The following is a 14,824-nucleotide window of genomic DNA, read 5'->3' as shown; positions in this document are numbered from 1 at the left end:
AACCCAAAGAAAGGAACCCATAGCGGGACTATTTTCTTTGCAAGACATTTCTTATGTTAAACAGTAATATAACATATCTCTCTGCGTACCTTTGTTTATAAAACCGTATGGCCAGATTGTCTTGTTTGTCATAAATCTTTGCCCTCATAAAGGCTTTATAAAGTAGGACAAACACTCCTCGGCTACTAGCCGAGGAGGTGGAAGCCGATAATCGGTCAACAAAGTTTTGTACAATGCAGATCCGAGCATTAATGATGTAAAGTACTTAGATACATAGAATCATTACACATAATTTGTGATTTTACTCTGGATATGGATCCTTAATTCGGCCACCCGTGCCCGCATTAAGGCTCGGGGGCTACTGGGCTTCGGGCTTATCATTTACTAATATTAAAGGGGCACATCGATCCCCTGATATGGTGTTGCCACCCGACCAATGTCTCGGGGGCTACTGCATTGGCAATCCAGTGCAGAAAATTTAAGTGCAATATAGTTTTCGAGGAGATCATGATCCTCAGGTTGGTCGGCCGCACCCAACCTGAGTCTCAAGGAATTTGCACACCGCCTTTTGTGTCCAGAAGTATTCTGCCGAGCTAGGAGTTGATCCTCAGACCGATTTTGCAAATCAACCTGAGTCTCAGCGGCTACTGGGATCAGTGGTCTCATGTCATCGTTCAGGTGCATCTCAGGTTTTAGATCGATACACACCTTGAGGGCTACTGGCTATATATCTCGGCAGAGAATAAATTGCACCAATCAAAAATATTGAAAAATAATCGGCCCACAGTCGGGGTGGTGCACCACCTCGGAAGCAGTCCATCATAAAGCTCGGGTGCCAGTGGCTGGCTCCATAGAGGGCATTTCTGACATTAAGCTCGGCTAAACTCTTTCAACTTTTTTGAACCAAGGTGATCTATGACACCTCGGATATAGTCCGGCGTTGGAGCTCGGAAGTGGTCCGGCGTTGGTGCTCGTCTGCAAAAGATACCTCGAATATAGTCCGGCGTTGGAGCTCAGATGCAAGAGGACACTGCCGCCCGGGAACAACTTCAAACCCGAGGTGTGGCATAAAAATAACAGGCATTGATAAAGGCCGAAGACTTAAAGGGCTCCTCGGACACCCGACGTGTGAGATCTTCAGATTTAGCTCGCCAATCCTCAAGATAGAAGATGTGAAGATTTGTTGAACCAGTTTTCAAGACCGACGACCGAAGACGAAGAATAGTTTGGAAGAACCGAGGAGCGTCCCGAACTTGAAGACCGGTTCAGGGGGCTACTAACGGTGTCCTGGACTAGGGGGTACTCACCACATCGTCTCCCGATCATTTGGATTGGGCCGAGGACCCCCATGGCCGTTTACTCATGGGCCAGTTCGGACAGCCGAAGACATATACGAGGAAGATTCCACAAGACTTGGTGATCAAGACAAGGACTCCTCTCCACCGACGTATTCGACTAGGACTCTTGTTATCCTAGGCCTCTGGTATGTTATATAAGCCGAGGCCAGGCTAGTTAATAGATGATTATGACATTATTCATCATACCCTCAGGTTTTAGACCACAACATATGATCTCGAGGTAGATCAACTATGTACTTGATACTCCATCCATATAAACAAGAGCAGGACGTAGGGTTTTACCTCAATCAAGAGGGCTCGAACCTGGGTAAACATCGTGTCCCCTGTCTCCTGTTACCCATCGATCCATGATACACAGCTTGGGACCCCCTATCCGAGATCTGCCGGCTTTGACACCGACAGCGAGCGCCTCCACGTCGTCCGAGTCCATCACCGAGCAGACAAATTGTCGAACACCTGGCGGCATGGTGGGCGCACAGCCACCGGTATCCCGCCCTGCGCGGCCGGAGCGTCGGAAAACTCGCCCAAGAAGGTGGTGGAGGATGCCGCGGCGGAACCCTCTCGCTTTTCCGGTGGGGTATGTCCTATCTAGCAGTGGTGGGTGTGGGTGGCGCCGGGATCGACAAGGCGGCAGGAGGGCATGCGCGCGGGAAGGGGGGGTGGGCAAATCTGGACGTGCAAGATGACTTTTCGCCTGACAGTGTGGCCCAGACACAGTTTTCCCTTCCGCCGGAGCCCCCAAGCGCCCCCAGTGCGATGGGTTCGCCTGGGATGGCCGGGCCCAAAAAATGGGCCGAGCCATTGGAGTACGGCATCTTGGCGGCGCGACTGGGTTTTTTCGGCGTCGACGCGAAAAAAGCCGCCCTAGGGGGCCTGTTGGGGGCGCGGCTGGAGATGCTCTAAGATGGTTATGGTATAAGTGAAAGAATCCCTGTAAGTTATGGGTGGGATTTGGCAACCCCTGCACCGATGATGACCTTGAGTTTTTCTATGCCTCCATTAATATAACCGTGGGTGACGGCGCCAAAACACTGTTTTGGAACTCCCCTTGTCTACTTGGGCACACCCGATATTGCATCGCTTATTTTTTAGGCCCTGAGAAGAAAGAATTGAAAGATGGGCTAGGCTCTAAAGGGGAACACATGGATTCTCAAAAGTTTAAATTACTTGCATGGCTAGCCTTACAAGATAGGATTTGGACCACCGACAGTTTGGAGAAACGCGGTTGGGCAAATTCTGGTCTTTGCCTACTTTGCAAAAAGGAACAAAGAAGCGGGTGCACACATATTCTTCAAGTCTATATACACGCTTCGACTTCAGAGATCAATCATTGAGAAACTTGGTCTTGCAGTCATGGACACCTCCAAGTGGCACCTAGACAGATCCGTCAACAAGCAGTGGGATAAGAGAACCGACAACCATAATCCCAATTGGCATTGCTATGGCCTCCCTTGTCTTGCTTGTCTTTTGGACCATTTGGAACGAGAGAAATGCTTGGGTGTTCCACCACAAGTCTATGCCCTAGCCTGTCCTTGTTAACATCACATTAGAGGATGCCAAGCTTTGGGTTACCTCGGGCGCTAAGAAACTAGGGCATATCATTTTGCATGAGTAATTTCCATGCCGTGTTTGTGGGTGCTTTGTAAAACCGTAAAATCTATACACTTCTTATTTAATTGAAGAGGCAAATCTTATGCCTCTATTTAAAAAAAGCTATTTACCATCAGCTTTCTTTCCCATGGCCTCCACTTCCCCGCTCCAGGGCTCTCCGAGATTCGGCTCGGATCATCTATCGATTGAACTCACACGGAAAAGCCTTCTCTCGGCTAAAGCGAGGTTCCACTCCAGTTGTTAGGAAACGTAGCATGAAATTTCAAAAAATTTCCTACGCTCACATAAGATCTATCTAGGAGATGCATAGCAACGAGAGGGGGAGAGTATGCCTATGTACCCTCGTAGACCGGAAGTAGAAGCGTTTGACAACGCGGTTGATGTAGTCGAACTTCTTCTCATTCCGACCGATCAAGAACCGAACGTACGACATCTCCGAGTTCTGCACACGTTCAGCTCGATGACGTCCCTCGAACTCTTGATCCAGCAGATGGAGGAAATATGCTCTAGAGGCAATAATAAAGTTGTTATTTATATTTTCTTATATCATGATAAATGTTTATTATTCATGCTAAAATTATATTAACCAGAAACTTAGTACATGTGTGAATACATAAACAGAGTGTGACTAGTATGCCTCTACTTGACTAGCTCATTAATCAAAGATGGTTAAGTTTCCTAGCCATGGACAAAGAGTTGTCATTTGATAAGCAGGATCACATCATTAGAGATTGATGTGATTGACTTGACCCATCCGTTAGCTTAGCACGATGATCGTTACAGTTTCATTGCTACTGATTTCTTCAAGACTTATACATGTTCCTCAGACTATGAGCTTATGCAACTCCCGAATACCGGAGGAACACCTTGTGTGCTATCAAACGTCACAACGTAACTGGGTGATTATAAAGATGCTCTACAGGTGTCTCCAATGGTGTTTGTTGAGTTGGCATAGATCTAGATTAGGATTTGTCACTCCGAGTATCTGAGGCCCTCTCGGTAATGCACATCACTATAAGCCTTGCAAGCAATGTGACTAATGAGTTAGTTACGGGATGGTGCATTATAGAACGAGTAAAGAGACTTGCCGGTAACGAGATTGAACTAGGTATTGAGATACCGACGATCGAATCTCAGGCAAGTAACATACCGATGACAAAGGGAACAACGTATATCGTTATGCCGTTTGACCGATAAAGAGCTTCGTAGAATATGTAGGAACCAATATGAGGTTCCGCTATTGGTTATTGACCGGAGATGAGTCTCGGTCATGTCTACATAGTTCTCGGATGAGATCGGGGACATGGCGAGGAGTCTCGAAATGGTTGAGACGTAAAGATCAATATATTGGAAGGCTATATTCGGACATCGGAGAGGTTCTAAGTGATTCAGGTATTTTTCGGAATACCGGAGAGTTACGGGAATTCGTATTGGGCCTTAATGGGCCATACGAGAAAGGAGAGAAAGGCCTCAAGGGTGGCCGCGCCCCTTCCCCATGTACTGGTCCGAATTGGACTAGGGAAAGGGGGCACCCCCTTCCTTCCTTCTCCTTCTCCCTTCCCTTTTTCCTATTCCATGTGGGAGGTGGAATCCTACTAGGATTAGGGAGTCCTAGTAGGAATCCACACCTTGGGCGCGCCCTATGAGGGCCGGCCTCCTCCTCCCTCCATCCTTTATATACGTGGCCAGGGGGCACCCCATAGACACACAAGTTGATCATTGATCTCTTAGCCGTGTGCGGTGCCCCCTCCACCATAATCCACCTCGGTCATATCGTAGCGGTGCTTAGGTGAAGCCCTGTTCCGGTAGCATCATCATCACCGTCATCATGTTGTCATGCTGATGAAGCTCTCCCTCGACACTCTATTGGATCATGAGTTCGTGGGACGTCACCGAGCCGAACATGTGTAGATCGCGGAGGTGCCATACCTTCGGTGCTAGGATCGGTCGATCGTGAAGACGTACGACTACATCAACCGCGTTGTCATAACGCTTCCGCTTACGGTCTACGAGGGTACATGGACAACACTCTTCCCCTCTCGTTGATGTGCATCACCATGATCTTGCATGTGCATAGGAAAATTTTGAAATTACTACGTTCCCCAACAGTGGTATCCGAGCCAGGTCTATGCGTAGATGTTATATGCACGAGTAGAACACAAAGGAGTTGCGGGCGTGGGTATATACATATTGCTTGCCATCACTAGTTGTTTCTTGATTCGGTAGTATTGTTGGATGAAGCGGCCCAGACCGACATTACGCGTACGCTTACGCGAGAGTGGTTCTACCGATGTGCTTCGCACACAGGTGGCTGGTGGGTGTCAGTTTCTCCAACTTTAGTTGAATCGGATTCAATGAACAGGGTTCTTTCTGAAGATCAAAAAGAAATCACTATACCGCATTGTGGTTTTTGATGCATAGGTAAGAACGGTTCTTGCTCAGCCCGTAGCAGCTATGTAAAACTTGCAACAACAAAGTAGATGACGTCTAACTTGTTTTTGCAGGGCATGTTGTGATGTGATATGGTCAAGCGTGATGAGATATAAATTGTTGTATGAGATGATCATGTTTTGTTAAAGTTATCGGCAACTGGCAGGAGCCTTATGGTTGTCTCTTTATTGCATAAGATGCAAGTGCCATGTAATTTCTTTACTTTATCGCTATGCGATAGCAATAGTTGCAAAAGAAATAGCTGGTGAGACGACCATGTGACGACACGTTGACAAAAGGTCAAGATGATGGAGATCATGGTGTCATGCCGGTAACAATGGAGATCATGACAGTTGATGCGGAGCATCCCAAGGTCATCCCCATGGACCTACCATCATCTCACCAAGTGCCTAGCGGACCCATGAAACGAACACATGCAAGAGCTCTTGAAACCGAGACGACATCTCTCCTCTCACATTTCCACTTTGATGCACATGAGACATGGCTACTACCTCATATGGAAACATTGTGCATACTCAGGTATCATGGAGAAGGTAAGGAGCAAGAAGAAGAGGAAGAGGAAGATGCACGTGAAGACGGAGAAGAAGAAGAGGTGATGCAGAAGAAGCTACAGGCTCTGGACGACCGGCCAGGATCGGACGTCCGACGATCTCCAGGCTCCGGACGTCCGACGTTTCCACACCCGAGCCAAAACTACGGATTTCTGATGCCCCACGGACGACCGACGCCCGGATGTCCGACCCCGACCGGACGTCCGACCGAAGACCACCCGAGCCGAATCTACGGACGTCCGGACCCTCCGGGTGACCGGTGACTCCCGGACATCCGACGCCTGTGTGCTGTTTCGTGTTGGGCCGCAGCCCATGTACCCCTTCGCCCCCTCTTTTGCACTAAGACTATATATAGACCTCCTATTCCTTCTAGCTAGGGTTAGCAAAGGATTAGCTCATATTTCGTGTGAGAGCTTTGCTCATCCACTTGGTTACCTTCTCCTCGGAGATTCAAGCCTCCACCGGAGAAGATCCCCCAAGCGGATTCAAGACCCCTTTTTAGGGAAGAACTCAAGACCTCCTTTGGAGAAGAATCGGCTACCGTGTACCGTCCGTTGTTGACTTTGGATCTTGTATCTCCTATCGTGTTTCGAGGATCTAGCACTTGTGTAATCATTCTTGTTGGTTTGAGCGTCTCTCTTGTGTTTTCCCCATGTTTACCCTCCTCGTGTTCATCACGGGATCCGCTCCTTTCGTGAAAGATCGGCCGATTAGGGTTCTACCCTACATCAACTTGGTATCAAGAGCCACGTTGATCACGATTTCGGAGCCTCCCCATTGTGTTGCTAGCCTAGTTTTTGTTGTTTTTGTCCCAAATTCGAAAATTTCCCATAAAAATAGCCCCAATTTTTTTTTGTGATTTGTTGGTGTGTCGAAATTTTGTTGGATTTGATCCGTGGATTTTCTTTGTTTTGAGTGGATCTAGCTTTTCCCCCTTGTCTCCACCCTTTCCATCCACAAAATCCTCCGGATTCGACAAATTTCCACATCTCCATGAACCCTAGCTATTCATCCCGTGCCCTAATTTCGTCCAGGCACCGGACGTCCAACCCCTACCGGCACCGACCCAGCCCGGACGTCTGACGAACCCTGACGAAACTGTTTTTTTAGTTTTGCACCACCACCGCCTCACATTTCCGCATACGCACTCTTACCACCTATACGCCATCACAACTTCCGCATACCACCACCATTACTTACCCGTTTCACACTCCGACACGTGTTGCCACTTCGAGCTTTGAGAATTTGATTTGCGGTACCGTCTCCTTTTGTGTTTCGGCTATCTAGGTACAGTTCGACATCGACATCACCGCCGCTCATCTTCGCCATGGACGCGTCATCAACAACAACCACCTCGACTACATCTTGGTATTTGGGACACCCATTTGATCACCGTCATCCGTTCTTGCTTACGGACGAGGAACCAAAGAACGGTAACCTCGTCTTGGTATCGTGATACATCATTCTTGCCATTACATTGATAGCCATCATAGCCTTACTCCTTTGCTTTGCTTACCCATCGAGACTAGCCATTGAGTATTGCCGGCAACAAGATTTGTGCACATTAGTGATCATACTTCCCATAGCATACATACATCATTGTTGCATATATTGGTATCATCTCTTGTGTCACAAAGTTTTCATCACATACACAATTGCTATCATGGTTCGTCAAGCATTGCATGAGAAAAGAGCTCAAACATCAAAGAGCCAAACAACCTTTTAAGAAAAAAGAAAATATAAGCAAAGAGCTTTTAAGAAAGAACCATAGCATCATACGACATTAAGATTGTCATACTCGATCATCTTGGATCATCGCATACAAACACCTTGCATAGAGCATACTTGGGATAGAAGTCGTTGCATTTTTGCTTAGTAGGTTGTGCACAAGTCTTTGTATCCGCCTATTGTGCAATCGTGCTAGCGTCTCTCTAGTGTTGTGCAACAAGAGCATTTTTGCGGATTCCACATTTTGGCTCATCCTTGGTTGCCCAACCCCACTTATCTCTTTGCGTGTGTGTTTCCGTGTACATTGTATTGCTTGGTCTACTTGTTACATTGCAATCTTGCGAATCTTTTCCAACATTATTGAAGCTCACTTACAATTGCACTAAATTTTGTGCCACCATCCTAACCAAGCTCCACCATAAGCTTTTACTTGTGTAGGTGTGAGAAAACGACAAGAATTGGTACCAATTGTGCTATTTCCTTGTCCACATTGGAGTGATCATTGATCCACTTTCAACTTCGGTCAAGGTACATTTGGTATTCGTTCTTCTCTTTCTACCACTCACATTGTGTATCTTGGAATGATGGATAGGCCAAGTACTTCTACCAACCCACTCTTCATTGAGCACGACGACGACATGAACTCCTACGTCACCAAGAGCCACCTCTTTGGTGCACAACGTGCTTTGCATCAAGAGCAACAAGCAATGAGTGAACGCATCGACAACCTCGCCGCCAACTTGCGACTCTCCGAGCAACGTACAAGGGACTACTTTGACCACAAACTCGACGATCACAAGCAAGAGAATGACGCAAGGATGGACGAGATTCGCTCTTTGTTGCTCAACCGCTCTTCTTCCACTTCGTCCTCTTCAAGAAGGAGCCGTTCAAGTCGACACTCCGACTTCACCCTCTCTGTCTCAAGCACACTGACATCGAACACTCTACGCCATGCCGCGCGCAACGATCATCAAGCAAGCCTCAATACTCTACGCGACACCGACTCTCAAGAGCACCGACAACGTCAAACCCAAGAGGCTTTTGCACTAGCACGAGAATGGCAACGACAATGCCAACATGAAGAGGAAGAGCGCGCACGTCTACACCAAGATGCACAAGATGCCGAGGAACAACGCCAAGAACAACAACTCCGTGAAGCTCAAGCACTTGAGGCGCAACAAGCCCTCCAAGATTCAAGTCGCGCCATAGCCAACCGAGGCCGACAAGCTCGTGAACATGAAGAAGCACTCCGCGAAGAAATTCAAGAACGAAGATTTCAAGCTCGCGTGCATCGTCAAGTTCCTCAAGTTCCTCCTCGAGCTCGACAAGCGCCTCCACAAGCTCGACAACAACATCAAGTTCATAAAGAGCATGCCGACAATGGAAATCCTCCACGACAAGAACAACATGAGGTTGACAACCCTCCATACCAAGAGCGACATGAGCTTGACAATCATCTACAACACGGGCGTCATCATCCTCGACCCCAACACAATGAAGAGCAACGCTACGGCAAGCTAAAGTTCAGCATGCCCAAGTTCAATGGAAGCAACGATCCCGAAGAGTACCTATCATGGGCATTGAAGGTCGACAAAATCTTCCGTTTGCACAACTATGAAGAAGAGAAGAAGATCGCAATGGCATCCCTTGAGTTCCAAGACTATGTCCTCATTTGGCGGGAACAAGTTATCGAGCGCCGAGAGGTAAGAGGTGAACTACCCATCACTACTTGGGCACAAATGAAGGATGTCATGAGATCACGCTTCGTGCTTACCTACTACAACCGCGACCTCTTCAAGAAACTCCAACTACTCAAGCAAGGAACCAAGAGTATTGAAGAGTACTACAAGGAGATGGAGATTGCCATGATACGAGCCAATGTCATGGAAGATGATGAGCAAACTATGACACGTTTCTTGAATGGACTCAACCATCCTATCAAGAAGATCGCCGACTTCCAACCATACTCGAACGTCATCGAGCTAGTGCATCAAGCTACCAAAACGGAACGTCAAGTGCAAGATGATTTCAGGTATGCCAAGTTCTCATCCAAGTCATACGGCTTCTCCAACACCCAAGCTTCAACAACTCGTACACCGTCGACAAGTCGAGTTCCAAGAAAGCTTCATCAACTACAAGTCATCCTCCTACTACAAGCAACTTCAAGCCGAGAGCTTCATCATCATCCACTCCAACCGATGAGACCGTCAAGACAAGTTCCTTCAAATGCTTCGCATGCGGAGGCCGAGGCCACAAGTCCTACAAGTGCACCAACAAGAAGACCATGATCCTCAATGATGACGGAACCTACGACTCGATGAGTGAAGGAGAAATGGACGCTATTGAGCAAGTAGCCATGCACCGACAAGTGAACGATGAAGAGGAACAAGTATTTTGCGATGAAGATTCAAGTCCAGCTCTTGTAGTCTCCAAGGTCTTGACTCTCCAACATCACCAAGAAGAAGACCAAAGATGCCACATATTCCACACCAAGGCCGACATCAATGGAAGATCCATCATGGTCATCATCGATGGAGGGAGTTGTCATAACCTCACAAGTGAAGAACTTTGCTCCAAGATCCAATTGCCCAAGACGAAGCACCCACATCCATACAAAGTGCAATGGCTTAGCGACTCCGGCACTATCCAAGTCGAGCATCGAGTACAAGTCTCCTTCACAATTGGTGCCTATGAAGACACTTTGGAGTGCGACGTCGTTCCAATGACCGTTTGCCACCTTCTCCTTGGACGCCCATGGCAATTTGATAGAGGAGTCATCCACAACGGCCGAACGAACCACTACATCTTCAAGATGAAGGGCAAGGTGTACGTACTTCGTCCCATGTCTCCAAGACAAGTTGTCACCGACAAGCAAGCCACCCATCATGGAGATAATAGTGAGAGAGCGAGCCACCAAAAAGAGAGTGAGCGCCAGAAGCCCAAATCGAGTGCCTCCATGATGAGAGACAAAAAGAACTTAATCCTATTTGCCACCAAAAGTGAGATAAGAGGAGTGTGTGAGAACCCATCTAGTGTCCTACACTACGTCCTGTTGTGCAAGGACAATGCACCACAAGCTAACACCTCTCACACTCTTCCTCTAGTGTTATCTTCTCTTTTGCAGGAATTTCACGATGTTTTCCCTGACGATCTACCTCCGGGACTACCTCCACTACGTGGCATCGAGCACCGCATCGACCTCATCCCTAGAGCACCGCTTCCGAACAAAGCTCCCTACCTCTTCAACCCCGAAGAAACCAAAGAAATACAAAGGCAAGTAAAGCATCTCATAGACCATGGACATGTGCGTGAAAGTTTGAGCCCTTGTGCCGTCCCGGTCATCCTTGTGCCAAAACGAGACGGTAAATTTCGCATGTGCTCCGATTGTAGACCTATCAATGCTATCACCGTCTGTTATATGTATCCCATTCAACGCCTTGATGATATGCTTGATGAACTTAGTGGTGCCACTATCTTTTGGAAAATTGATATTAAGAGTGGTTACTATCAAATCCGCATACAAGAGGGTGATGAATGGAAAACCACTTTCAAAACCAAGTTTGGCTTGTATGAGTGGTTAGTCATGCCTATGGGTCTATCGGAAGCACCGGGTACTTTTATGCGTCTTATGAATCATGTCTTTCGCCCTTACATTTGTGTGTTTGTTGTGGTATACTTCGATGATATCCTTGTTTTAGCAAGTCTCTCAAACATCATGTCACCCATGTTCGAACCGTTTTACAAACTCTTCTAAAAGAGCGTCTCTATGCTAATATGGAGAAATGCCTTTTTGGCGTGGACAAGCTCGTTTTCTTGGGTTTTGTTGTATCTTCTAAGGGTGTTCATGTTGATGAGTCCAAGATCAATGCTATTAAGACTTGGCCACAACCAACCAATTTGCAACAAGTGCGTAGTTTTCTTGGCCTTGCGGGTTTCTATCATCGCTTTGTGAAAGATTTTAGCACCATTGCTTCACCTTTGCATGCTTTGGGCAAGAAGAATGCGCCTTTTGTTTGGGGACCATCCTAAGATACCGCTTTCAATGAGCTTAAGAATTTGCTTACTCATACTCCCGTGCTTGCATTACCCAACTTTGACAAACCCTTTGAGATTCATTGCGATGTTAGCGGTAATGGCATAGGAGGTGTGTTAACACAAGATAGGCGTCCCATAGCATACTTTAGTGAGAAACTCTCTGGCGCGCAACTCAATTACCCCATCTATGACAAGGAGCTCTATGCTTTAGTCCGTGTTTTGCATGAATGGGAACACTATCTTTGCCCTCATGAATTTATCATTCATACCGATCATGAAACACTCAAGTATCTTAAGGGCCAAACCAAGTTGAACAAGCGTCACGCTAAATGGAGCGAATTTATTGAGTCTTTTCCTTATGTCATCAAGTACATTAAGGGTAAAGAAAACATTTTGGCGGATGCCCTTTCCCGCATATGCATGCTTGTTACTCAACTTGAATTGGATGTCATTGGTTTTGAGCATATAAAAGACTTGTATGAGCATGACCCTACTTTTGCTACTCCTTATGCCAAGTGTTTGACGCACACCTCTTGGGAACGCTATTACGTTAAACATGGATATCTTATGAGAGCTAACAAACTTTGCATCCTCGAGTCTTCTCTTCGTTTGTTGCTTTTGCTGGAATCTCATGGAGGAGGCTTAATGGGACACTTTGGACGTGACAAGACATTCGCTATGCTCTCAAAGAACTACTATTGGCCCAAGATGTTTCGTGACGTCAACCGATTCACCAACTGATGCCCTACATGTCGCAAAGCTAATTCTAAAGCCCAATCCCATGGCCTTTATATGCCTCTACCAATTCCATATCAACCATGGGAAGACATTAGCATGGACTTTGTACTTGGTTTGCCTAGGACTCGAAATGGGAAGGATTCGGTATTTGTCATTGTGGACCGTTTCTCAAAAATGGCACATTTCATTCCTTGCAACAAGATAGATGATGATTCACATGTTGCTACTCTCTTTTGTAGGGAAATATTGCGTCTACACGGAGTGCCAAAGACGATCGCCTACAACGGCCAAACGGAAGTTACCAACCGCACACTCTCCGCTCTACTTCGAGTACTCATCAAGAAGAACATCAAGGAGTAGGAGGAGTGCCTACCTATCGCCGAGTTCGCCTACAACCGAGCAAGACACTCAACAACCGGCAAGTCCCCTCTCGAGGTCATCTATGGATTCAACCCATTGTCACCATTGGACATTATTCCTCTACCACTCCAAGAGCGCATCAATTTGGACGCAAGTGCACGAGTGACACATCTCAACAAGGTGCATGAAGATACAAGAATCACCATCGATCGCCAAGTTCAACGCCTTGCGACCAAGCTCAACTTCAACAAGCAACCTATGGTATTCAACACCGGAGATCTCGTGTGGCTACACCTTCGCAAGGACCGCTTTCCCCAAGAACGCAAGTCCAAACTTCGACCACGAGCGGATGGACCCTTCAAGGTGCTCGCACGCTACAACGACAACGCTTACAAGATCGACCTCCCGCGTGACAAGTACAACGTGAGCGATATCTTCAATGTCAAGGACCTCTCGCCCTTCCATGGTGATGAAGTAGTTGATCCGAGGACAGATCTTCCCCAAGGGAGGGGAGATGATGTGGAGTATCCAAAGGTCATCCCCATGGACCTACCATCGTCTCACCAAGTGCCTAGCGGACCCATGACACGAGCGCGTGCAAGAGCTCTTGAAACTGAGGTGACATCTCTCCTCTCACATTTCCACTTTGATGCACATGAGACATGGCTACTACCTTATATGGACACATTGTGCATACTCAGGTATCATGGAGAAGCTAAGGAGCAAGGAGAAGAAGAAGAGGAAGATGGACGTGAAGACGGAGAAGAAGAAGAAGAAGAAGAAGAGATGATGCAGAAGAAGCTACAGGCTCCGGACGACCGGCCAGGACCGGACGTCCGACGATCTCCAGGCTTCGGATGTCTGACCCAGACCGGATGTCTGATGCTTCCACACCCGAGCCAAAACTACGGATTTCCGGCGCCCCACGGATGACCGACGCCCGGACGTCCGACCCTGACCGGACGTCCGACCGAAGACCACCTGAGCCGAATCTATGGATGTCCGACAGGCACCGGACGTCTGGACCCTCACGAGCCTCCGGACGACCGACGCCTGTGTGCTGTTTCGTGTTGGGCCGCAGCCCATGTACCCCTTCGCCCCCCTCTTTTGCACCAAGACTATATATAGACCTCCTATTCCTTCTAGCTAGGGTTAACAAAGGATTAGCTCATATTTCGTGTGAGAGCTTTGCTCATCCACTTGGTTACCTTCTCCTCGGAGATTCGAGCCTCCACCGTAGAAGATCCCCCAAGCGGATTCAAGACCCCATTTAGGGAAGAACACAAGACCTCCTTTGGAGAAGAACCGGCTACCGTGTACCGTCCGTTGTTGACTTTGGATCTTGTATCTCCTATCGTGTTTCTAGGATCTAGCACTTGTGTAATCATTCTTGTTGGTTTGAGCGTCTCTCTTGTGTTTTCCCCGTGTTTACCCTCCTCGTGTTCTTCGTGTTCATCGCGGGATCCGTTCCTTTCGTGAAAGATCGGCCGATTAGGGTTCTACCCTACATCAACAGTACTTTGGAGGTGGAGATCAAAAGCACAAGATGATGATGACCATACCATGTCACATATTTTTGATTGCATGTGATTTTATCTTTTATACATATTTTTTGCTTAGTTCGGCGGTAGCTTTATAAGATGACCCCTTACTAAAATTTCAAGGTATAAGTGTTCTCCCTGAGTATGCACCGTTGCGATAGTTCTTCGTGTCGAGACACCACGTGATGATCGGGTGTGATAAGCTCTACGTTCACATACAACGGGTGCAAGCCGGTTTTGCACACGCAAAATACTCGGGTTAAACTTGACGAGCCTAGCATATATAGATATGGCCTCGGAACACTGGAGACCAAAAGGTCGAGCGTGAATCATATAGTAGATATGATCAACATAGTGATGTTCACCATTGGAAACTACTCCAACTCACGTGATGATCGGACATGGTTTAGTTGATTTGGATCACGTGATCATTTAGATGACTAGAGGGATG

This window comes from Triticum urartu, chromosome 3 (genome assembly GCF_003073215.2).
Source record: "Triticum urartu cultivar G1812 chromosome 3, Tu2.1, whole genome shotgun sequence".
NCBI classification, from domain to species: domain Eukaryota; kingdom Viridiplantae; phylum Streptophyta; class Magnoliopsida; order Poales; family Poaceae; genus Triticum; species Triticum urartu.
This window is presented reverse-complemented; position numbering follows the sequence as displayed.